At 42.6% G+C, this 25933-nt stretch overlaps 1 protein-coding gene across 1 annotated transcript in view; it reads right to left on the bottom strand.

The window, feature by feature from the left end:
• MYO1B (myosin IB) overlaps positions 1 to 2873 on the bottom strand; it is a 181944-nt gene extending 179071 nt beyond the window's left edge. Inside the window, exon 1 of the mRNA XM_003801827.3 lies at positions 2540 to 2873. The gene's annotated coding sequence lies outside the window, so the exon portion shown is untranslated. The remainder of the gene's footprint in view (positions 1 to 2539) is intronic.
• Positions 2874 to 25933: the final 23060 nt, after the last annotated feature.

Here is a 25933-nt window from a genome sequence, read left to right as displayed (position 1 = left end):
TAGAGGGGAGGTGGAAGAGAAGAGAATCTTACTCAAAGAAGGACAAATGCTAAAAACATGGATGCTACAGGCTGAGGATCCCTTCTTAGCCAAACACCACCCACCCACCTCACCCCCACTGATGTCAGATGCTCCTCCTTGCTTTGCATAACTGTGCAGCAATCAGGGAAAGTTAGTCTTTAACTCCAGGCTTGACAAAGTGATGATTCATCCTGAGAAGGGGGTGCAGGCTCTGCCAGCTTCTGACATACAGTCAGGCATCCACTGGGACAGCAGAGGCCAGGGACCAGCTATGTAAGGATTCCTCTATCAACAATCCACACCTCCAGTGGCAGTAGTGTTTTAAGGATTCCCCTATGCACACCTCTGGTAACAGTGCTCTGTATTTTGTTAACATATAGACTTGGGAGCACTTGGGAGGCATCCCGTTGTGTTGTATTTCAAAAAACATTTCACAACATAAATGAAAAGTACAAAACAGTAAGTCAACAATGACAAAAAGTCTTCCTCTGTTAGCTGCCCTGGCACAATGCTTTCGAGGCAGTGCGTCAGTTATAATGACAAACAGCTTGACAGTTGGACACCATCCCGTTTCAACTTCATGATCCTAATGGCTCCTGAGGACAAGTCCTAATGTTTTTCAGGCTGGCCTGAAAATCTGACCACATCCCCCATGAAAAAGACAAACCCTCAGCAGTAGCTTGTTCAGCTCTTTTCCCTTACCACTCAATGTGCAGAACACATCCCCCCGCCCCCCCCCAAAGTAAACTCCTATTCTCCTTCTAAGGTTAAGAGGCTTTCAAACCTGGTTCACCTTAAAGTGACTGGCCAAGGGAGTGGTTTCACAGTGGACCCTTTGCTTGTCAGAGGCACCACCGGGCCACTTCCCAGCCCTGTCTTCAGCCAGATTACTACAAGGAAATGTCTCTTAAATTATCACCACAGTAATTCTAACCCTCCCTCTGACTTTGGGATCCTTCCACCAGTGTCCCATAGGCACAAACCATGAATGCCTGGAAATGTCAGTCTCCTCCCAAAACAGTTTTGCTTGGAATACCCCATTCAAAAAACACAAATCATTCAATCCTCCATGGCTCTCTCCCAAGGTTGGCCAATCCTTTTGGGACTCTTGATTTCAATCTAGAAAAGGGTCACTTAACAAATGCCTGACACATTACATTTAATTCTACCTTCGCTTAAAAAAAAAAAACCCATTCAACACACTGCAGAGGGTTCTCTTTCTTATTCCAGATGATCCTCAGGTGGAGAGTGAAAGCCCAGGACTCTCCAATGCCATGGCTCCATGGCTGCTCAGATCAAAAACCAAACGGGGTGGGGGGGGGATGTATTTTCTGGAACAGACTGTAAAGGGGTTTTCAATTGTGTTACATAACCTGACTCACTTACTTAGCAGCTTCTAATTTTCTGGTGGTATGCCCCCCTCAAACATTCCTGGAAAATGGTTATACTATATTACAATGGAAAAAATTATTTTATGTCAAAATTGATTTTGTAAAATTTGTCTTCTATCTATTCCAGCCAATATCCACTAGCTACAAACACACTTCTACAAACAAATACCTTGATTCACAACAAAATCTTTTAAAACCCGTTTTTTTTAAGCCGTCTTCCATTGTAACTAACAGGATTTGCTTTCAGCACCCCAACACTGGGAGTGCCTAGAACTCCAGAAGCACAACTTGTTGCAGCAGTAAATGCTCGGCGCAGCCTGAACAAAGCACTACAAATAACGTCCAGAACCCCACAGGGCCATGGGACAAAATGTTGTGTTTGTAATTAACTCAGCAGCGCACTCTCCTCGCCCCCTCCCTATCCTCTTCCCGGCCCCAACACCCTCCAGGGCTCCCGTTCCTAATCTGGTTTCCATTCCAGCCCCGCCCCCTTCCCCTGCCCTCCCCGGGACCGTGAATCAATCCCATCCCGGGCAGGAAACGAGACCCAGGGCAGCCCCCTCCGCTGCGGCGGAACAAAGGAGGAGAGCAAAGCTGCACGCGCAGGGAGCCCCACGGCGTCCGGGGCCCGGCTCCTCCGCCGCCGCCGGGGCACACCGCACCTGAACCCCACGCCCCGGACTCCCCATTGTTCTCCCACCGCTTTCCTTCCCGGAGGAAGCCACCCCATGTCCTTCCACAGAACCAGCAGCCAGGAAACAGCTGTGGGCCGGAGGGATGGAGGGGGTGTGGGTGAACACGAGAAAGACTGGGATTTCACTTTGCCCACAGGTACGAGGGACATGGGGCAAAGTAAGAGCAACTTAGTTTACAGGCTCTACTCTCCTGCCGCCCCCTAAGCCACTGAGGAGTCACTACCACCCTCCGCGACCTGCGGTGTGCGCTGGTTCTGGCAGCGCTTCGCCCTAAAGAGGGACGTCAGACCCTGCAGACCCGCGCCCGTGCGCTGCGACGGGGCCACAGGGACCGCGGGCACAAAGGCGCAGGCGTGCGCTTCGTCGCGCCTCGAGGGCCGCAGCCGGACGGGGAGGAAGAGGCAGGAGACAGAGGGAAAGCGCTCGCGCTACCTCGCCGGGCGCCACTCCGCCTCCTCGTCGTCCTCTTGTCTCTGGCGGTGCTCAGGGACGCGGGCCCAGCCTAAGGCTGCGGGCTCCGGCCGCGGATGCTCGGAGAATGCTGTCCCGCGGCTGCCGGCCGATCGTGCGCCCCGCGCTCCGGCACCGCCTTCACGCGCCGCGGCTGGGGCCCCAGTGCGCACCGGCTGCAGAGTGCTCGGCTGCGGCAAGAGGCGCCCGGCCACTCCCCTCTCCCCGCAGGCCGAGGGGCCGGCCGAGGGGCGGGGGCGGCGACCTCGCAGCCTGGGATTCGCCTCTCCGCGCGCGGGCAGGACCGGGAGCCACCGCCTCCCGAGCCGACTCACCTCCGGCCGCCGGTGCCGGCTGCACAGCGCCACCCGGTGAACGCCGGCTGCAGCCTCCGCGCCTGGAGGTCCCGCCGCCCGACCCTCCGCACCCGGGACCAGGCTGGGGGGACGAGGACAGGCAAGAAGAGGGAAGGAGAGGCGTCTGCCACAGCCCCGGAACGCACTGCACTTCTACTTTTTTTGCTCCCAGATTGACTAACATAAAATAAGACAAGCGTTTGACAACTCAGAGCCCGCCCGGGGACAAATACTGAGAAAGAGTGGGAGTAGTCTCAATTTTCCTCCTCCCCTAGATGAAAAAGTTTGGATCCAAGAATATCAAAATCTGACTGAAAGAGAAAAAAGGTACCCTGAATGGTGCAATGAGTCTTCATTTAGGTTTTTAGTATGTATTAAACTACTTAATCTCACATTATGCTAAGGCACTCACTGGCCAATTCTTTACGTTACAGATAAATGAAAAGATAATTCAAAGACATGTCAAATACCCACACATATTTGAATATAGTTTATTAACTGGCATTGGGTAATAATGATGGGCTATATTAGGCATGTTTGACGTGCCAGAGAATCAGGACCACCGGCTTCTCTCTCCAGGGTCCGTTGCCTCATTGAAAATTTAGAACAAGCCCCTTGACCCAGGTCCTGGTTTCCTCACCCGGGAGAAGAGAATTGTACTAATCCTAACTTACTCACTGGGTGAGGTGAGGATTACTTGGCTGGGGTGTTAAAAGCACTTTGGACACAGTAGTTATTACTCATGGTTCTAACTACTTCACCCTATACTGAAATAAATTGCCATAAATGGGACAGGTTTAAATCAACTGACCTATATCCGGAAACTGTCACTAAAATGAGGTGAACCAAAGAATTCAGACCATATATAGTAACTGTTCCTACAGGGATAAGAACCACAGCACTGGAATTTGTCAAATGCCACTACTAGAGTTTAGAAAGGTGGGACCTCCACAAACTGTTTCTGCTTGGAATTATACTGGTATAATTCTATCACCTCAGCATCCATTCAGATCTGCAGATGGGCTAAGCTAACACATATTGAGTACTGTGTACCATTTCTTGTTTAATTCTCACAAAAACCTGTGGAGTCAGCTATTCTCATTATCCTTGTTTTACAGACCAGAAAAGCCAAAAACAGAATGGTCTTCCAGCTTATAAATGGTTTGAAGACCTGTCCACAAATTGTTTGACACTCTTCTCATTAAGGAGTGAAGTCTAACCGCCTTCCTCTTGAATATGGACTAGATTTAGAGACTTGATTGTAGCAAATAGAATGTAGCAGAAGTGATATTAAGTGACTTCTGAACCTACATCATGAAAGGAAATACAGCCTTCACCTGGGTCTGTCTCAAGACACTGGTCCTGGGAACCCAGCTGCCATGTTGGAAAGAAGCTGAGGCCGTATGGGAAGTGATTGCAGGTGTTTGGGCTGATGGTACCAGCTCAGCTTACTCTCCGACATGTGAGTTGGTGAGCCTCCAAGATGACGTCAGGCCCAGTCACTGACTGACTGACCACACTACATGAGAAACCTAGAAAGAAAATCTCGCTGAGCCAAGTCAGGCCCCAGACACACCTGAGGATAACAGTAATGAAAGATGGTCATAGATCGTCATTGGGATAGTTGTTACATTGTAACAGACACAGAAGACCTAGAGTTTGAACCCAGCCTGTCTGACTCTACCGTGTTCAACACAAATTATCAGGCAGAACTGCCATCCCAGCCCCCAGGCCACGGACTGGAACTGGTCCGTTGCCTTTTAGGATGTGTGTCACTGCCTGAGTGCCAACCCTGTCCCATCCCACTCCATTAATCCCACTTCCCAACCGTGGAAAATTGTCTTCCATGAAACTTCCCTGGTGCCAAGAAGGTTGGGGACCACTGCCTTAGACTTTGACAATCTAGCCTAACGAAAACCCTGGAGACTCCAGCCTTCACAGCAGATAACATGCGACCTGCTACCTGGTGCTGTGTGCTGAACTCACTCCATTTGGCCTGCCTGATTTTAGGTTCCAAAGTGACTGCATCTAGCAGTTTGGCAGTAACAGAGCCTCTGACCCCTACTGTCCATTCCAGCTTTTCAAAAATAGCAGAAATACAGATGGAAGGTTCATAAATATAAAATACTAACAAATGGTTTGAAGAGTAGGAGAATTCTACAACTTTTCGATCTTGGAAGATGGCCAAGTTTTAGTAAAAGGAAGGTTTGGGACAAGTATGTGCTGAGTGAAACTATGGAGAGAGCTGCTGCGTTGCAACTCCTGCCTCAAGAAAGGAACAGGGAACTTAGTTACGTCAGAAGAGTTCTGCCTCTAAAAGGATCCAGCATAGTGGGAGACAGTTGTGTCTTTTTTCCTATTCTTCAGCAAGTTCAAAATGGAAAATGTTAAAAACTATTGAACTTATCCTAATAAACCAAGAAGATATTAGAAAACTAAAAATGTTTCTAGAGAAAAGGTATGTTTCTCTTTTTAAAATACCATGAACTTAGTTTTCACAAATATCAAAATCCAAACTTCTGAAGACATACCATGACGTTTTAAAATACTTTACCTTTGGGTAGCACCTATGGCTCAAAGGTGCTGGCCCCATATACCGGAGGTGGTGGGTTCAAACCCAGCCCCCAGCCAAAAAAAAACATAAAAAATACTTTACCTTCCTGGCCATTCTTTTCAAAAGTCAATCAACAACTTTTGAGTCACAAAAGCAGAGTAAAGTTGTTTTCACAATTATCAAAAACAGATAATAAATCCATCAGCTACAAAGGCATGTTGTACTTTCTCTTCAGTCTATTTGGAGAAAATAGAATATACCAAGAAGCAGGAAACTATTATTAAGATTTTAGAGTGAAAACCATAAATTAGCAAATTAGAAGAGTACAATAAAAGAATATAAGAAGTGAGCTTTACAGCAATGAAAACATGCAAAGACTGAAATTAAGACAAGTGAAATCTTGCCATCCTTGTGGAAAATAGAGAAATAAAAGCATGTCTGTGTCTGTGTGTGCTGCAGGAAGAGAATTAACATTAAGCATGTATGATTTTTTTTTTAGTTCTTTTTACCTGAGCAGTTTAAAAAATATATTAAAAAGAGCTCACCATTGGGAAGACTGACGAAAGCCCACATAACCACCTGCTACCACATTCTGGCAAAGCAAACACAGAAGTGGTCAGGAGGTCATAGTTTTAGATTTTCTCATTCGCTGTCTTCAGCTAGCTTTACAGTTTTGGCCAGAAGCCCACACACTTTGTGCTTAGGCATTTTAAACCATGTTGAATGTATTAAAGACCCTTAATCTTTAAAATTCTGAGTCTATTTTTGATGTATTTTCTCTCATCTACCCACCCAGCTATTTGATTTCTACCCACATATTTTGTTTTCATCTATTTAATCCTTGAAGACTAACTACAGTTCTCACCATTCTCAAGCATTATCTTGAATTAGATTCTGCTTGCTTTATAATGGTAGCACCTTGATGCCACATCCTCTCAGTGCCATTAATTTACCCCAGGTTATAAAATCTTTTTACTTATCCTCTTATAGATGTTTGAGCTTTCCAGCTAGATTGTGAGCTTCTAGATATAACTGGTCAGTTAGTTTGAAAACACCAGTCAATGGCAGTAAGAACAGTCTTAGCTGACTGTCCTAAAAAGTATTCTAAATGCTCTGCACGTGTGGTAACTCATTTAACCCTCACAACCGCCCAGTGAAGTAAACTGTCATTATAATCCCTTTTTAAAGATGATGAAACTGAGGCAGACAAGTGTACCTCCACCTTTGCCACTTTTGAGACAGCAGGACCAACCCCTTTCCTTCCTCCTCCTCAGCCTACTCAACTGAAGAAGACCTTCACGATGACCCACTTCCACTTAATTAAAAGGAAGTTCATTTCCTCTTCCTTATGACTCTCTTAATAACATTTTCCTTTCTCTACCTTACTTTTTGGTAAGAATACAGTATACAGCACATACTACATACAAAACTTAGTAGTTAAGTTTTGGAAGAATCAGAAGTTATATGGGGATTTTCACCTGTGTGAGGAGTCAGCACACCTAACCCTCCAGTTGTTCAAGAGTCAACTTACTGGTTTATCTTACAAGGGTATAAGTGAATCTTTCTAAAAGCAGAGTATGAATGTCTTAACTCAATAACTGAGAAAATGTCACGAAGGCTACATTAACCGGTTTGATGAGACTATTTCAAAATGTATATGAAAACACCACACTGTACCCCATGATTACATTAATGTACACAGTTATGATTTAATTAAAAAAAAAAAAGAGTCAACTTACTCCCTTATTTCTTCCTTTTTTTTTTTTTGTTTTTTGAGACAGAGCCTCAAGCTGTCACCCTCAGTAGAATGCCGTTGCGTCACAGCTCACAGCAACCTCAAACTCTTAGGCTTAAGCAAGTCTCTTGCCTCAGCCTCCCAAGTAGCTGGGACTACAGGCGCCAGCCACAGCACCAGCCATTTTTTGTTGTTCTTGCTATTGTTGTCATTTAGCTGGCCCGGGCCGGGTTCAAACCCACCAGTCTTGGTGCATGTGGCTGCCACCGTAATCACTGTGCTATAGGCACGGAGTCCTTATTTCTTTAGTACAGTGTTTTCACCCTTTTTTTTTTTCTTTATCTCACAGCACACTTGAACCTGTAGTTAAACTTCTGCATCACACTTAAATTATGTTGATCAAAAAAATAAAATAAATAGAATATCCTTACTGTTCTTTGCACTTCTTTCAAAAATAGTTTAATTAATGATCTTTAAAAATTTTCATGGCATACCTAAGCTCCTCTGGCAGCACACCAGGGTGTGCCACAGCACAAGGGTTAACAATCCCTGCTTTAGAATAGTGTTCCAAATGCAATAAGCACTGATCTAGCTATTTCTTATATGGTTTTATTACAAAAGAAAATAGTTTTTAATAAAAAGTGTTTTTAAAATAAGTGCTTAATGTTTAAAATGTTATTTGAAATTCAGATTAGACTTTATTAAAAAAAAATTCTATAACATTGTCAGTGTCCAGGACTTGGTAAAAACACAACTATTACTTCTATATTTAAAAAGCTATAAATAAATAAAAACAAGACTATAAAAGAGACTGGTGAAATTTCTCCCAGGCAGGAAAATTCACTAAATGTTTTTAAGGCTTAAAAGAAAAGAATTAGAAAGCTCACAAAATAGAGTTTCTTGGAGGTACTGTAATAGACTATTTGAAAATCAAAAACTAGATTCCTTATAAAAATACAACAATGTAATTTGAGCACTAAAATTGGGCAGTGAGGCTCAAAGCGTATTTTTTTCCTCCACAAAATGCATTTGTCTACAGTTGTGAACCTCAAATAAATTATAGCCCCATTGCCAGGAAATTTAAATTGCATGAAATTTTCCCCTGATGTTATAATTTAGCATTTTGTCATTTCAACCAGTAAAATAATTGTCTCTTTTATTTCCTTTCGAACTGTAGCAAGTTAGTACTATTATGGCAACAACTTGCTGGGAAACAATAAATCAATCTGAAAAATGACTACACTTTTTTCCAATCTTTTTAAAAAATCATTTTCATTTTTCTAATGACAACTGAGAAGCTGTCATCTTGTTGCTGAGGAGATCTGAGGAGCGCTGGGAGGAAAAGCAAATGTTATGGCAAAGGAAATAAACATTTGCTGTCTATATCAAATGAAGAGGGATTTAGCAAACAGATACGGTGTAATATTCTGTTTCTGCTTCAGTCCCTAAAACTAAATGTCCATTTATTTTGATCTGGTGCATATGTTCATCATAGGTGTTGGCATATGAAAATGCTGATAGAGGAAGATAACTGTGTGACTCAAAAATATCTTAACTTATGAATGACCAGGATGACTTATCATCCAGGCTTAGGGACCATTAACAAATCAAAATTTAACTTGGAAAAATGAAGCAAGGGTTAGTTGCAAGTTCACTCATCATTTCAGTTGCTTTCCCAATCTTGACATCCGTACAAGATGAGAAACTCCAACAGAGTGGACTTTTTTTGCCTGTGTGGTTCACTGTTGTGTCCCCAGAGCCAAGGAACATACAAGACACTCAATACATAGTGTTAAATTGATGAACTAATTTCATAAGTGATCATTACGTTAGGTAAATTGAATTGGTCCATAAGCTCAGTCAAGATTTGCAGATGGATCTCAGAGCAATTGTAAGGACTTCCCAGAGAACAAGGTAAAACAAAAGTAGATCTTGGCAGAAGTGATCTTCTCAAACATTGAATAAAGATGAAAAAAATCTTTGAAGAGAATTAGCACTAAAGCACAGCCACTTCCTATGGAGGAAGAATCAGATCATGTGGGCCAGGGCATTGTTAAGCAATCCGACTCCCTAAAACAAGCATGATTTTACCAGAAAGATGTATAATTAAACACTTTCCCATTAAACACTGTGCTGTACTGTGGGTGTTTCTCCTGAAACCCATTCATGCCTGTGTTACCGGACAAAGAGGGTCAGGCTGATATTGCTATCAGCCAATATACAGAGACAGGGATAGGTCCACCAAACTTTGTCAGAAGGTCGGGATTCTGGAGACCAGTGAGAGTAGCCTTCTGAAGACTGTTCTGTTCTTCCATTTCTTAAGTCACAGTTTTATATATAAAAGTTTAAAGTAAAAATTATGTAAATCTTTAACTTAATAATAATTGGCATAACCCATGACCCATAATAAATAATAATCAGCATTACCCATGACCCAAAACAACATTTCAATTTAAAAGTTAATTTCATAAATCAATTGTCCTAAACTACTCAAGATATACATTTTCAGGTTAAAGCTGAATTTACAAAACAGCAGGAATGGGATACATAAGGTGAAGGTCACGTACAACCTAAAGCAAGCCAATCAGCTGTGTCACGTTAGCCTTAGCCCAAATGACTCCATCTTATTCTTACTACATGTACTTTCACCAATAACACAAGAGAAAGGAACAACAGCTTATCTTAGGCTCTCAGGGGCCCTCTCATCAGGCCCCAGCTCATCCACCCCTACCACCCCTCGGTGATTGAGAACTCTACGAAGTTCCCACAAATCTTGAGTCTAGACCTGAGACAACTTTGACACAGCTCATGAACCTCAAATGTTTTCCTCTTATGGCCACTGGGTCTATAAATTGCGATAAAAAAAGGTTCTATGGTAAAGTCTCCTAAAAACTCCTATCTATTCCTTCAGGAGTCCCTTCAAAAACCTGCATGTTTCTACAAGTCCACAGTTTCATTAAATGGAAAATCATGTTTATAACTGTATAGTTTTCTTTATGAATCTTTATCAGCCTAAAGCAACTACCACCACACAGACCTAACCTGGGTAGGAGAAAAAGAATCTTTGTTTCCTAGCATGTGAGCTTCTTGGCAAACAACTTTTGGCCCCATTAAATAACTTTGGTAATGTAATTGTTCTTGATTATCAGACATATCACAGACTCCCTCCATTCTAGTGGCTTATGACAAGGTGTCACCTCTTCGGGGCCAAAGAGTGAAGTAGATGAATTTTGTCCTGCATCAAGAAATATTTACTGAGTGTCTATCAGTACCGGGCTAGCCCTGCTCCTAGGATGAGATGGTGAACATGGAAGTCAGGGTCTGTGACCTCCCAGAAGGTAAGGTTTAGCTTCAGGTCTTTGACACCTTGCATATAACTCCCTTTTCCTTTGTGGCATCCCCCTAGTCCCACAGGCAATGAGGGTGCTGATGTTGCTCCTAGCATCCCAAGACCTCACCAGCCCATCTGACCCTTCACAGCCTCTTCCAAGTGTTTTTAGATCAGAGATGAGCAACCTGGGGCCCAAGAGCTGCAGCACAGTCCAGGATTTCAATTCTGAGTAAAAGATTACAGAACTGCCTTTATAGTCCTCCTTTCAAACATCTAAATATCAAATATCCAAAAAGCCAGTAGCAGCCCAGCATGGTAGCTCACGCCTGGAATCCTAGCACACTAGGAGGCCAAGGAGGTTGGATTGCTTGAGCTCAGGAGTTTGAGACCAGTTTGAGCAAGAGCCTGGGCCTATTTCTAAAAATAGCCAGGCACTGTGGCAGGCACCTATAGTCCCACCTACTCAGGAGGCTGAGGCAAGAGGATTGCTTAAGCCCAAGAGTTTGACGTTGCTGTGAGCTATGACATCACAGCACTCTACTGAAGACAACAAAGTGAGACTCTGTTTCAAAAAAAAAAAACCCAGTTCCAAAAAGATATTCATGAATGTTTCACTAGTCAATAAAGTAAAATATTAAAGAAACAACTTGAGTTGCCTTTAAACTGTGCCCCCCTACACCATGGACTTTGGGATTTTAAGCTATATTTAGTTCTTTTTCATACAAATTACATCCAAGTATTTGTAACAATAAATGTGTATTATTTTATAATTAGAATAATAATAATAAAGCCCTTTCCATCTTAGTCAACATTTGTGGCTTACAAATTTGGTTGTTGTTTTTCTGAATTGGGCCTACTGAAAAAAATTAATAAATAAATGTTGCTTGAGTACTTATCTAATACCTTTCCATCAGAATATTTCAGTACTTGGTGATCTTTTCTACCAGGACATGTTAGAAACTGGCAAATCTAATAACCAACTCATGCTGAAGAAGGGTTTGTACTGAGGACCATGGAGAACATTTGCTTTGAATGCAAGGTCCTTGGATTTCTTTATTGCAAGTTTTTCCAGAAGAGCCCCTTCTTTCTGTTTCACAAAGTCATGTGCCCAGAGTAGTGGGCAGAGTGTGGGAGTTATGAGTCTTGAGTAGAAGTGTGCAGGAGACCTTACCGTTGTGTGCTTCATAGTTGGTCATTATGGCCACTTCACAGCTACAGAAACACAATATGCCACAGGCAATGCATGCAAGATCCTTGGGCAAATGTGATCAGCCCGCTTAATGCAAGAGAGAGTAAAGTCACAATTTTAGGTAGAGCTGACAGATGTGCTGAGGGATGTGGTGCAGGTTATCTGTGAGAGTTTTCAAAAAGGGCTGGTCTGATGTATACACGTGAGGACATAATATGGCATTATGGAATGCATGTTTGTATCCCCAAAATTCTTATGTTGAAACCCTAACCCTCAATAAGATGGTATTGGGAGGTGGAGTCTTTGGGAGGTAATTAGATCTAGAAGAGGTCATGAAGGTGGATCCCCCATGATGGTATTAGTTTCCTTGTAAGAGAAAGAGACCAGTGCTCTCTAGACCAAGTGAGGATACAGTAAGAAGGAGATGTGCCCTCGCCACACCCCAGACTTGATCTTGGACTTCACAGTCTTCAGGACTGTGAGAAATAAATATTTATTGCTTAAGAACCCCAGGTTATGGTATTTTTATTATAGTGGCTGTAACTAATACATATGAAAACTTTGAATTTCCAACTAGCTGTTTCCTAGGCTAGTTGCCTTTGTAAACAACGTGGTTCCATCTTGCTCCCATTCAGTGTGGCACACACACACCCCTCGCTGTGCTGGGATGTCCAGGTGAACTATATCTACCTTAGAAACCTCAGTATGGAGTGAGTATACCAAAGTCTCAGAGGCTGGATGATGTTTTACATTGTACTATAAATATTTTTTTGGAAAAAAAATTGTTTTATGATATAACTAAGTAAAGTTTTTAGAAATTGGCTTAGTGGGTGGAAATATTTAGAAGTTTGAGTTTTAATCCTCTGACAGACAGGGGCTCTATCTAATTAGAATTCTGAGTTAACAAAGTTGAATTTTTATGTTTATCGAAAAAGGAGCCTGGATTTTAAAAGCTCTCTCAGTCAAGTTTTGGGGAGCCTACTATGGTATATGATCTCTGTCTGTTCTTTCACTTCTATTTCACACCCAAATTCTTTGCTCCTGTGACAGCATTAAGACCAATCTTGCCAAGGTCCTTGGTGATCTTTCGGGTGCCACATCTTAAAGGCAGCTTTGGGCTCTGCCATCCATTGACTGCCCTGCCGTGTGGCACCTGCTTCCTTCTTGAACCTCTCTGCTTTGTTGGCTTCTATTTCTCACCCTCCCTGATTTTGCTCTTGCAACACTTGCCGTTTAAATATTCATGTTCCTTTAAGTTTAGGAATTTCTCACCCTTCTCTCTATTTCACCCATACCCAAGGCTTCGACTTTAATATCTCTTAAGTTCAGACTCCGTGTACTCAAGTGTCTACTGAACATCTACCTCACAGTCAGTGTGTTCACAACAGAAACTCATGGGTGCCTCAAACATGACGGGAGAAGAGAAATCATCATCTCCATCCAGTCACAACCCCATTCCTTGCCCTTTATCCTAATCGTGGTGATGACACCACCATCCATCCCCTCATCCAATGTGGAAGCAAATGTCCTTCTAGCCCCCTCTCTGTCATCTTCTGAATCATACCTCCTTGATGCCTCAGAGATCCGTGTTCTTCTCTGTATACTCATTGCCCCTGGCTTCTTGAGTTGGACATCAGGATAGCCCATTGCTAGCCTGGCACATCATGGCACACCTGGGATCTAGGCTCTCTCTCTCTGCTCCTCTCTCTGAGCTTTCACACCAAGTCATTCCAGTGCCTGAACTCTCTGGACTCTCCACCATGGCCTTCACATACGCTGCCTCTCCTACCTCTCCCTCCCTTTCCCCCTGGCCAACTCTTATTCACTCTGGAAAACATTACCTCCTCAAAGGGTCTCCTGATCCCCCCCCCCAAACAAGAAAAGAGCACTCTGTGCCTCTATCATGGCCTATATCACACCTTGATCAAATAACCAGTGAAATTATTCTTTCAGTACACAGAGATCATCTTCAGGGCAGAATCATGTCTCTTCATTTTTTTATGCCTATATTTAACATAAATTCTAGAATACAGCAGGCACCCAAGTATGCTTGTTGCAATCATGCACAAATGAATGAATGAATACCAAGTCTTTCTAGTATCTTCACTTAAGGCTCCTCCTTAGCTGTTATCACTCAGTTTGAGAAATTACTCCATCTTCTTATAGCAAGCTCCTAGAATTTTTACATAATATTCTCTTCAAAAAAAAAAAACACTTAAACTATAACAAATAGTCACAATGTTTTAAAATAAGGCCAATTTTTAATTTTTAAACGATGTTTGAATTGACATCTGCTGTATACTCTCACACTTTGATGCTAAAGAAATCTAATTTCTGTAGAAATAGATGCACTAGGCTGACCCCACTCAGCTTATCATTAATGTTCCATGAGGGTTTCTGTCTTTACTTCAGAGCCAATACATATGGTTCTCCTAGTCTTCCTGCTCGATTCAATCCATAGATGTTTTTAATTTATGAACTTTTAAGCTCAAAAAGAAGATTTACTGGGCCACTTTAAATACTTATTTCTTGCTTACATGGGATTGAAAGATCACAACGGCTCCAGATCAATTGCTTTTCATCTTTTCAGTACTTATTTCACAGCTGAGCACTTCTCAGAGTTATGAACATGAGTCTTGTCCCTGACAAGCCACAGCAAAGGCCAAAAGAATGAGCAGAATTATCTCCTGGAACCCACATGGACTAGCAGGAAGTCTATAGGCAGCATCTGCTGGGACTTATTACGGATTACTTGTTACCCTAGGCCTCAAATCAATCCCCAAATGGAAGTCTTGGGTTACGGGTCTTTCATCACAGGAAAGCAACATACACATCTATTTGACAATAACACTTCATAAATCTCTGCCCCAGTCACAGAATTTTATCTCATGTGGTGCCAATAAGAAAGAGGAATATCTCAAAACAGCAGGAGGAAATTACTGTTTCATGTATAGAAACCTTTAATATCACAATAGAGAAATCTTTTAACATAAGTAAAACATGGAACTATCTGCCTTCGGATGAGTCCAAAGTATCTGACAGACAAATAGTGCCTGATGTTTTCTGTTTTGAAGTTAAATTCATCACTTAAAATGAAGTAAATGGGAAGAAAATAAGTTAGCTATAAAATTATAGTTATACACACAGGCACCACTCAGGGCATCCTGGCCATGAATAAAAAATAGTATTATATATGACCAAGGCCCACACAAGGTAGGGGGAAGGCTCTGGTTCTAGGATTGACAGACAACCTAAGGTCTACGTCAAAGTGTCCTGTTGAAGTCCTCATGTTCACTCACCGTCATGGAGCCTGCGCATATGTCTCCCAGGAGAAGATTCTGACCATTCCTCAGATTCTTTCAAAAGGCCTTCAACTCACAAAGTCTTACACATCACTGCTCGATAGCAAATATTTCCCCAATTAATAGGCGAGGATATGTTACTGTGAGATTCAAGATTATTCAACATGTGATGATCAAAACTATGCTACTGGAAGACTGAGGCAATGGTGCAAGCCGACGGGGCATGTCCACTCAGATGGGAATGGAAAGGCAAGTAGCCCACAAATCTCACATCACGTTTTGCTATAAAGCCACCTCAGTGAGGGGAGGGCAGAAAATCCTTCACTCCATGTTTGGGAGATGCCCAGATGCACAGAGGAAAAGATGTTCTGTCTGTTTTCCTAGGGTTTCCCAGGGGATCTGCACCTCAGACTTACCTTTGACATTGAGGGTTGGTTGGTTGATTAGTTGGTTTATGAGACAGAATCTCAATCTGTTGCCCAGGCTAGAGTGCCATGGCATCAGTCAAGCTCACAGAAACCTCAAACTTCCGGTTCAACTGATCCTCCTGCCTCAGCCTCCCAAGTAGCTGGGACTACAGGCTCCTATCATGATGCCTGACTAGTTTTTCTGTTTTTGGTAGAGATAGGGTCTTGCTCCTGCTCAGGCTGGTCGAGAATTCCTGAGCTCAAGCAATCCTCCCACTTTAGCCTCCCAGAGTATACAAGCACAAGTCACTGCACCTGGCTTAATGTTGAGTTTTGACAGCTGTTTGTTTTTGTGGTTTACCGTGTGTATAAGTACCCCAAAGGAGCACAGGATAAGGTAATGCATGGCAGCATTTTATTCTAGAGAAATGTTAATCTGAGTTGTTGTTACTGTTATTATAATTTTGAGCCCACTATTGTAGTCAGAGTCCAATTAAGAAAATAACAATCAGTACAAGTGTTTAATACAGGAACTTGTTATACTGTAATGGCAGAACTAGAACCAAGGTGTGCAGCAGGAATGGTGGGATAGTCAGAAGCCACTAACACCCCCAGGGTTGGGGGAACTCAGGGAGAAGACAGTGTTACCAGAGCTCGGAAGATAGGATCATCCAAGAAATGTCAGAAGCACAGTGAGGGGTTCCTGGAAGATGCTGAGACAGCAGAGAAAGGGGCTGCTCCATAGCAGCTCGGGTCATGGAGGAGAAGCTGACACTGCTAGAGAAACCTCTGAAAACAGAAAGAGAGGAGGTGAAATTCCCTGGCTTCTTCCCTTCTCTCACCCTCACTCTTCTGCTGTGCCTTCCATTGGCTCAGCCTATGCGGAAGCCAAAGGGCAAGGAAGCCGGCAAATGAGTCCCCTGTGATACAGAGCAGAGCAGGGGAAAGGCCAGAGCACCCAGGAGAATGACCAGCACATTCCCGTTAGGAAGATTGTGTTGAGATGAGTTTAAGAGGAAAGCCAAATGGCTATGGAATTCTTTGTTGATTTAGCGTGGGCAAGAGAGGCAAAATGAAGAAAGGCAGGGAAGGGAAAATCAAGAAGTAAGAGGAGAGAAAGACTGTGGGGGTGCGGCGAAGAGGGACCAGGGAATCGCTTTCTGAGTCTGCAAGGACAGCTGTTCCGACCAGGGGCATCAGTCGTACCCAGGGTAGGAGGCGGAGGCTGGCTAGACTAGGCCCAGGCGAGGGCGGGCCAAGGAGAGAATTACGGAGCGGCAAGTGACTTTAGTAACCCACAGAGAGCTAAAGTCTGAACTTTGATGTTAGTGAAGTTTGTTTAGAGCTAATTCATAACTGATTGAAATCAAGGTGAATTTAATTCTCTCCTGTCAAAACGGAACTTAAATATCTTTCAAGAACCTTAGGAAGGGATTTCAGAAAGCCAAACCTCTGCAGGCCCTTGTATTGAGCACAAAAGAAAAAAAGAACTGGGAACAAACAAAGCAGCAGAAAAAATGTGTGTAGGGGGATAGGGTGTGGGAGCAGAGGGCCCAAGGGATTGCTTTAGTAATGTTTGTTTATGGCTGTTTCAAATTAAGGAACTAATTTTGGGTTGGGGAATAAATAAAGACGTTCTTTGAGACATAGAAGACTATTGCTAAGAACACAACGCCGCCTAGAGTTAGGGAGAAAAAACCAGCGCATTCAGATTTAGATTTGACTTACTTATTTTGTGGTGTTAATGTGTTTGTGAAAAGAACCAGCTCTTACTATTTTTCTTCATGTTTCCTCTGTAGCTGCTCATCCAGATAAAGCACCAGCGGCTTCTGCCTGCCTCTGTCACTCAAGTCTGCGATGAGATCATCTTTTCAGAAGCGGAAGGGGAGGCAGCTCTGGAACCTGTGTCAACTCTCTCAGGTACGGGTTGGTAATAATTCAAAGCCTTGTGCTACACTTCCCAGGCTCTGCGTTCGCCACCCCACAGACTGGCACACGGGATTTTGTCAGATAAGCAAAGATGTCTTGGCTCAACAATGTACTTTGATTAGCAAAAGGAAGCCCATATGGAAACAGTTGATGAGGGTTTTGAAGGCCATTTGTTTGGATTGAAACAGATTCCAAAGTGGGAGGACTGGAGCAGGAACCTGGCACACCTGACCTGCGGCCTGGGAGTTGGCACAGACTGCATGAGGTCCTTGCTGTCTTCGCAGGCCTGTGTCCATTTGCATAAGAAAGGAAGTAGCAAGCCTGTCTGAAGCTATGTTTTATAAAATCATTTTGCCAGTAGGAAAACCTCATCCAGAAATAGTTTAGCCTTTGTTATACGAGCCACCCAAAAAGAATTGCTATGGGAAATTTCCTGTTTAATATTCAGCCTCATCAACTGAGTTATTAATAGAAAGTAGTTCATGGCAACCATTTCTAAAGTGCCGACAAATGCCTGGTATTAAAACAACCAATCCAACATCGATCTTTTATATGGATTTTCTGAAAATAGCAGCATTGGTCCACCTTTCAGAATGCTGAAAATATCCATTGCTGAAATACATCTTCTTAGTCCTTCTTGTTGTAGCTTATGAGCCATATTTTTCCAACTCCTATGAATCCGTGCCTAGCAAAAGAGATGTTAGTACTGCAAAGAGCATGAAATGCTAGTCCCACTGTGAGGAGTTTATGATTATCAGCTAATCACCAACCTGAGGTATCAACACATTCTTCTCTTCTCCAAAATTAAAGCTCTCTAAAAAGGTAATCCTTATAATATTGATAAGGTATCAGATGCTACAACAATAAGCCAGACAGAATACTGATTTCCCATTTAATGTTCACAAAAGTCCTAAGTGCCTGGTAAATTAATCCTGCCCATTTTAGAGAAATGGAAACTGAGGTTCAGATAGATTAAGTAATTTTTCCCAAGAGCTACACCATAATTATTTGCACTATTATTCAGAGTTTGTGTCCCAGGTGGTAGACCTGGGATTCAAACTCTTCATTTCAAAGCCAATGTTCTTAACCTCTATAGCTAGGGCTGGGTTCGTGGGTATAGGACCTGCGGAATAGCATGAGACCCAAAGTCTACAAGGCCCTACACTTGTCACTGTCCTGAAATGCTTAAACAAGGGATCTGCACCTTTATTCTGCAGTGGATCTCGCAAATCTCGTAGCCAGTGCTGACAAAACCAGATTCCTTGTCATCTTAGATGAACGCTATCTGTGGAGGGGTTAAAATATATCTATAAATTCTTTAATAGTTTATTCTCCAAAAGGTAGAACCTGATTCTCACCCACCTGTTGAGCGTGGGCTCATGTAACAACTCACTTTTAAAATACGGCAGAAGTGATGGTGGATGTCTTTGTGATTAATGATAAAAGGCATTGTGGTTTGTGGCCCATTCTTGAGTCACTTGCTCTGGGAAAAGCCAGACGCCATGTTGTGAGGAGAAGCCCCCCTGGTGAGGAACAGCGACCTCCTGTCCACAGCTGTGTAGGTGAGCCATCTCAGAAGCATTGGGTCAAACCTTCAGATGACTGTGCTACCATCTGGGGCTCCACTGCAGCCTCACAAGAGATGGTGAGACAAAGGCTTTCAGAGAAGCCACTCCTTGATTCCCCACCCTCAAAAACTGTGTAAGATGAGCTTGTTGTTTTAAGCTAGGATTTTTTTTAACTTCAGCAATGGACAGTGAATACACCATGTAACCCTGGAATTTAAGAAATGAGAGGAATATTCAATTCAAAGGTAATCACAGTCAATATTTGGTGCAATATTAAAATTAATTTTAAACCTCTTCAGAGAGTATAGGTGTTATATTCTAGGGGACACTTTAGCAGTGTGTGTGGAAGGGCCTTTTTTCACGTGTTCATTCTGTAAAGGTTTTTGTTTAATTAGGGCCACAGTTTTTGATTGTAACACCTGCCATTCTGTCTGGGTTCTTAATTTACAGACTACCAGACACATTCTTCTGCAAGAGCCACCACCCTTCTAACTGCTCTTGGTGTTCCGGGTCATGCCACACCCGTGTGGGTGGCCTGGAGCTGCCCTTCAGTGGCTCTCCGAGCATTCCTTCCACCTGCCTGGCAGGGAGTGGGGCCACCTGGCATTGCTCCGGTAGCTTCCTGGCTTTCCCACTGTCATCCAACTCTGCTTGGTCCTGCCCAGAGGAGTAATAAGCCATAAACCATCCCTAAGTGCTGCGGGATTGGCTCCAAATCATACCCTGTTCTTCAGGATCTGGTCACACTGGTTAATAGGAAACATAACAATGGCTCACACATGACAACAATGCAATGGATCCACTTGCAAAATAGGTTCAATGCTGGGTGTGCAATCACATCCAGCCATTGGAATCCTAAGCGTGAATTCTAATTCAACAGCCCAGACATTTAAAATCTGATGTTTAGGCTGGGTGCAGTGGCTCGTGCCTGTAATCCTGGCCCTTTGGGAAGCCGAGGTGGGTGGATTGCTTGAGCTCAGGAGTTCAAGATCAGCCTGAGCCAGAGTGAGACCCTGTCTCTAAAAAAAATAGCTGGACATTGTGGCATGTACCTGTAGTACCAGCTACTCAGGAGGCTGAGAAAAGAGAATCGTTTGAGCCCGAGAGTTGAGGTTGCTGTGAGCTATGATGCCATGGCCCCCTACCGAGGGCAACAAAGTGAGATGTGGTCTCAAAAATAAAATTAAATTAAACAAAAATAAAAAAATAAAAAATAAATTAAATCTGATGCTTGAAGTCAAGCAGTCTCTTGGGCGGGGACTTCTGCCCATAGTACGGTGCTCAAAGGGCATGCCTGCATCAGGACCACAGGCCAGAGATGAAGCCAGACTTTGGCTCCTCCAGCTTCACGGTGGAGAAACCTTAACACATCAAAAGTGAATCATCACTACTTTAACACAGAAAATTAGAGGAACATGGGACCCTTTTTACAGACCCCCCAAAAGAAATGGAAGTTTCTAATATTGGAAGATGAGGTGGACTTAACCTTAATGAAAAGGCAGATACCAGACTCTGTTTTTTACACAATTATATAAGACAAAAATTGGAAGAAGGTGGTGATAAAGGGTGGGAGAAGGGGAAGGGAGGAAGACAGGAGAACTGTGTGATGATCACTGTACTACAGAACCAGCCATAAGTCCACTGTTCTCAAGAAAATCTAGTTGCTTCTAATGGTCCAGTTATTCTGATACAGACAGTGCCAAGTACAACTAAAGCCTAATACCCCTAAACAATCACTTTCCAACAGGAGGTATAGGAACCTATTTATTATCCTGACAGGTTTTTTATTCCAGTGCCGTGGCCCTCTTTCCATTCCTATTTGTTAATTGAGAGCTTCAGGTGATGAAGGTTGACCATTCAGCCCTGTAGTGCCAGGGCATGAGGGCAGGAGCTCCCAAAGAGGTCCTCTTTGTTGCTTCCCATTTCAGATGAGTCCTAACTCCAATGCAGACAGGGCCAGAGCCAGGAAGATTTGCACTACTTGAAGTTAGTGACCAGTGTATGGTTTGGTTTGGTTTTATTTCTTCTCACCATGTTTTATAAGTCAGTGCCCCAAGCTCCAATGCCTGGAATGTACATAATTATATTCCCAGCCTCAAGGACAGATCTGGACACTTGAGAGGCATCAAGAAATAGTTATGAAGGCTCAGCACCTGTAGCTCAGGGGCTAGGGTGCCGGCTACATACACCAGGGCTGGCGGGTTCAAACCCAACCCGGGCCTGCCAAACAACAACTACAACAACAACAACAACAAAATAATAACCAGGCATTGTGGCGGGCACCTGTAGTCCCAGCTACTTGGAAGCTGAGGCAAGAGAATCGCTTAAGCCCAAGAGTTTGAGGTTGCTGTGATCTGTGACACCAAGGACAATATATAGTGAGACTGTCTCAAAAAAAAAAAAAAGATAAAAATCATTATGGAAAGAAGAAAGAAAGAAATTCCCATCTAATAGAATTAATGGATTGCATTTGGAGTGTCCCTAATGGCTCTGCACATGATCCTTGTGACCCCAAACAACTAATAGCGTTCTCTAACCTGCATTCTTCAAACTTTTAATGAGTATCTAGTGTGTGCGTGGAACACAGGTGCTACCCACTACTCTTAGCACACTGCTCTTCTTATTTCATGCATTCAGAATACCATCTCCATCCAAAAGGTTAAGGCCAGAAGCAATCTCGTCCTCAATTCTAGGACAAAGGTCCATAGTATTTTCCAAGTGTTTTTCCAAAAAGGAAAGTCCTGTTTCACTGCAAGAAGTACTCCTGAGCAGGCACCAGCTACCTTTATAATGAAACTGGCTTATAGTTTCACTTCACGGTTCACATGTGAATTCTTACTAGTATGTCAGAAGATAGTCTCACTAGACAGAATTACTGTAGTTTTTCTTTTCTTTTTTCTTTCTCTCTCTCTCTCTTTTCTTTTTTGAGACAGGATGTCTGAATATAGTGTCATCATCATAGCTCACTGCAGCCTCAAACTTCTGGGCTCAAACAATCCTCTTGTCTCAGCCTCCCAAGTAGCTGAGAGTATAGGAGTATGCCACCACACAGACCAATTTTTCTATATTTTGTAGTGACGGGATCTCACTCTTGCTCCAGCTGGTCTCAAACTCCTGGCCTCAAGCGATCCTCCCACCTCAGCCTCCCTAGTGCTAGGATTATAGGCATAAGCCACTGCACTCAGACTAGTTTTCCTACTTAATGTGTTTTAAGTTATTATTATTATGCGAACATTAGTAAAAATAAGGCAAAATTCATATTTCAAGAATCTGGCCTTTCCCCTCTTTCCTTTTAGTTAATGTATTTCCTCAGAGAATAACAACTGATCTTAAGCCAAAGCAGTGACCTCTGTTGCTTCTGAGTCTAATTCTGGAAGTAAACGTTAAGAAAACTTTAGAAAAATGACATGAAGGCTATGTTAACCAGTTTGATGGAAGTGTTTCGGATTGTGTGTGAAAACCCCACACTGTACCCCAGAAGTGCATTAATGTACGTAGTTACCATTCAATTAAAAAGAAAAAAAAAGAAAAGTTTAGAAAAACATAAATATGCTAGACACTACATAGCTGTGATCTTAAAGGTGACAGTTTTTGTCATATACTTTATCTACATAATGTATATAAAAGAAAAATAATATAATGCTCTTCCAGATTTTATCTATCATATGGCATCTGCTATGGTGAATGAAGAAAGTCTGCACACGATGTTTGAAAAAATTATTCCAAGAGATCATCTTCTCCAGCGGCCTGTCTCCACACAGTTCAGCTATCTCTTTCGGGCAAATGGGAGACTCCTTTGGGACTCAGAAAATGTTTCCCATCTTAATACAGGTCTTGGTAGGACATTTTAAAATGGGGGGGGGGGAAATAAAAATATTTTCCCAAGTCAGAAGACTTTTGGTCAATAGAAACAAATGTGAAATCTGGAAGGGTTCCCATCGGCTTCCTCAGAGTAAAATAATTCCAAAGTTTTCTTACTTTTAAAACCCATATTTCACTCACGTGGGTAAGTATGAACATATAACTGATAAATACCATTAACATAATAGTATGGATCATGTGGGATAAAATATTTTCTTTGAGAGCAAAATTTTTTTTTTCCATTTTCATGTCCTCCCCTCTCGTTTGTGTTTAGCTTATTGATACTTTTTTGGTTTCACAAGTGATTTAACTGCTTTTATGCACACCAATGGGATTTCAATTATGTATTTTAAAAAAATGACTTGAAGTCTATTTCAAACCCCCTCTCAATAAAACTGACTCTTTCTGACTCTCAGAGGAGCACAGTAACCTTCATTTGCATCCTGGAACAGGGCTCTGCAGGAGAGAAATGCTTCTAAGAACCTCCTCTGGAACCCTCAGCAGGGGTTAAAAGCATGAATGAAGGAAGAATTTCGTCTGTTTGTTTTTCCAAAAGAGGAAAAGGGACTCCCTGCAAAATAAACAAGATGCCTCACTAAAGAGAAAGAAAAATACAGGGTCGCTTCTCTTCCTCGCCTCCTGCTTAGGTACCCTAATGCAAGGACAAGGAGCCAGGACTATACTCCCGGGACCCTAACAAAATCTCGCAGATCAAGACTTCACAGCACCCTCTCTGGGCCTCACAATCCCCATCTGCTAAAGAATTTATGATATGCATCCAATTAAATAGCTTTTAAATAAAATGTAAAGCACTGGAATAAAACACAGCACACAATCAGTGCTCATTAAATGTTAACTTGTGTTAAAAGCAGAAATGACCCTATTATGTTGATTGTGAGAGTTAATGGCCATTTTGTCACTCAGTCCTGTAACTCTAGCATTTTGGGAGGCAGATGTGGGAGTATCACTTCAGCCCAGGAATCTGAGACCAACCTGAGCAATACAGCAAGACCCAATCTCTACAAAAAAATAGAAAACTTAGCCAGGGTTAGTGGCAGGCACCTGTAGTCTCAGCTACTAGGGAGACCAAGGCAGGAGGATCAATGGGGCCCAGGAGTTTGAAGTTGCAGCAAGCTATGATGATGCCACTGCATTCTAGCCTGGGCAACAAAGTGAGACCTTGTCTCCAAAACAAAGAGTTAATGGTTTGCAGTTAAGAGTTTGTTCTAGATAGCTCAGTAACCAACCAGACAGAACTTCTAGGGATAAACCCTATGACTGGAACTCTCTATAGCTGTTTTATCTTCCATCAAACACCTTTCAGCTGTTTATGAACTTCTCTGCTAGGAAGAAGAAAGGGTTTAAGACAGAGGTCAGGACACAGGGCCTACAGTCTAGGTATTCACAGTCCAAAGAGAGAGAGATTTCTAAGCCAGTCATTGCAAAGCAATATGGCGAGTTCTGGAGTAATAATAATTACACCTATTATTCACTGACTCTGTTCTGAGTATATAGGTGCAATTTGTTTACTTCCATAAGTCTTGGGGTGGGTCAGCACTTTACAAATATTGTCCCACTTGGCTTTCATAACAACTCTATGAAATTGAGCTATCATGACCACTATGGCTGTTTTGCAAATAAGGACACAGGTTTGGAGAAGCTAAATAATTTGCCCAGCATCACACAGCTGGTAATGGTAAGGCTGTAATTTGAACTTGTGCTATTTAAATCTAATGTCTATGTTCACAATTATAACAGAACACAGCCTCCCTTAAAAATAATATAGAAGGCTTGGCGCCTGTGGCTCAAGCGGCTAAGGTGCCGGCCACGTACACCTGAGCTGGCGGGTTTGAATCCGGCGCTGGCCCGCCAAGCAACAATGATGGCTGCAACCAAAAAATAGCCAAGCATTGTGGTCCCAGCTACTTGGGAGCTAGAGGCAGGAGAATCGCTTGAACCCAGGAGTTAGAGGTTGCTGTGAGCTGGGATGCCATGCCACTCTACCCAGGGCAACAGCTTGAGGCTTTGTCTCAAAAATAATAATAATAATAATATAGAAATAATATTATACATTACTTTATTAAAATAGTGAATATTTTATCACATATATAGACAGCAAAAATATTTGGGAGCACAGAAGAACTAGCTGGCTAACTGCCTGAGAGCTCCGTTGAGTAGGTAATATTTGAGATAATCAACAGAGCTATTTTCATGAACATGTTTCAGAACAGATTCAAGCATGTGTGTTTACTGGTTTCCCACCCCTCCCAGCTATCAGAAACCTGAATTTCAACCTTTTCTAAACTGCATTGCATTTTCAGACTTATTTCATCCATGAACTATATTTGGTCACAGAATACATTTGATCTCTGAAACTCTCTTTTCACAGAGAGCGAAAGTCATACACACATGCTACACTATCAAGGGTTTCCTTAAATTCCAATAGATCATGATATATTTTTACAAGGCATAAATAAATAGTGATAGACATCAACATGTTGACATGGGTTATTTCCAATTTTATAGGTTCCGAGTATATAGGTACAATTTGTTTACTTCCATTACTTGCAAATTTTCCCAATTAAACATTTATCCCTTTTGAAATCAGAGTATACATGTATTTAAAGCAACAGGCAACCAACCCCCCTAGGGTTGTCCTGAAGTCAGTGCCTCAAACGCCTTTGGCTACGACTCTACATCTCTAGTTACAAGCTCCTCGAGGAGGAGACTACCCAGGGGGAGGTATAAGTAAGACCTTGCATGCGGGAAGTGCTTGGCAAATACTTATCTCTCCATGTGGAAAATGAGTCGTTGGGAGAAACTATGAAATGTCCAAATGACGTCAGAGCTGAGAGACCCTTAAACTGGTACTCCAGGAAATAAGGCGTAAATAAAGCGCCCACGCAATCCTATTCTGTAGTGTTTCTCTCAAAAATGGACCCCATATACATAAGGTGCTTCACAGGAAGAAAAGAGGGTAGGAACAGGGGCCTCTGGAGCCTGGAATATTTTGCAATCTGGCTGAAGGGACCGGACATAAATGCAGGAAAAGATAACTAACAAGGTATGTCCAGAATATGAATCTTCGTCCACAAAATCTCGTAAGCAAAAAATGTAAGTTCTATTTCTTCACAGTAAAACAGG

Source organism: Otolemur garnettii, unplaced genomic scaffold (genome assembly GCF_000181295.1).
Source record: "Otolemur garnettii isolate 467f Iridium unplaced genomic scaffold, OtoGar3 scaffold00222, whole genome shotgun sequence".
Lineage (NCBI taxonomy): Eukaryota > Metazoa > Chordata > Mammalia > Primates > Galagidae > Otolemur > Otolemur garnettii.
This window is presented reverse-complemented; position numbering and strand designations above follow the sequence as displayed.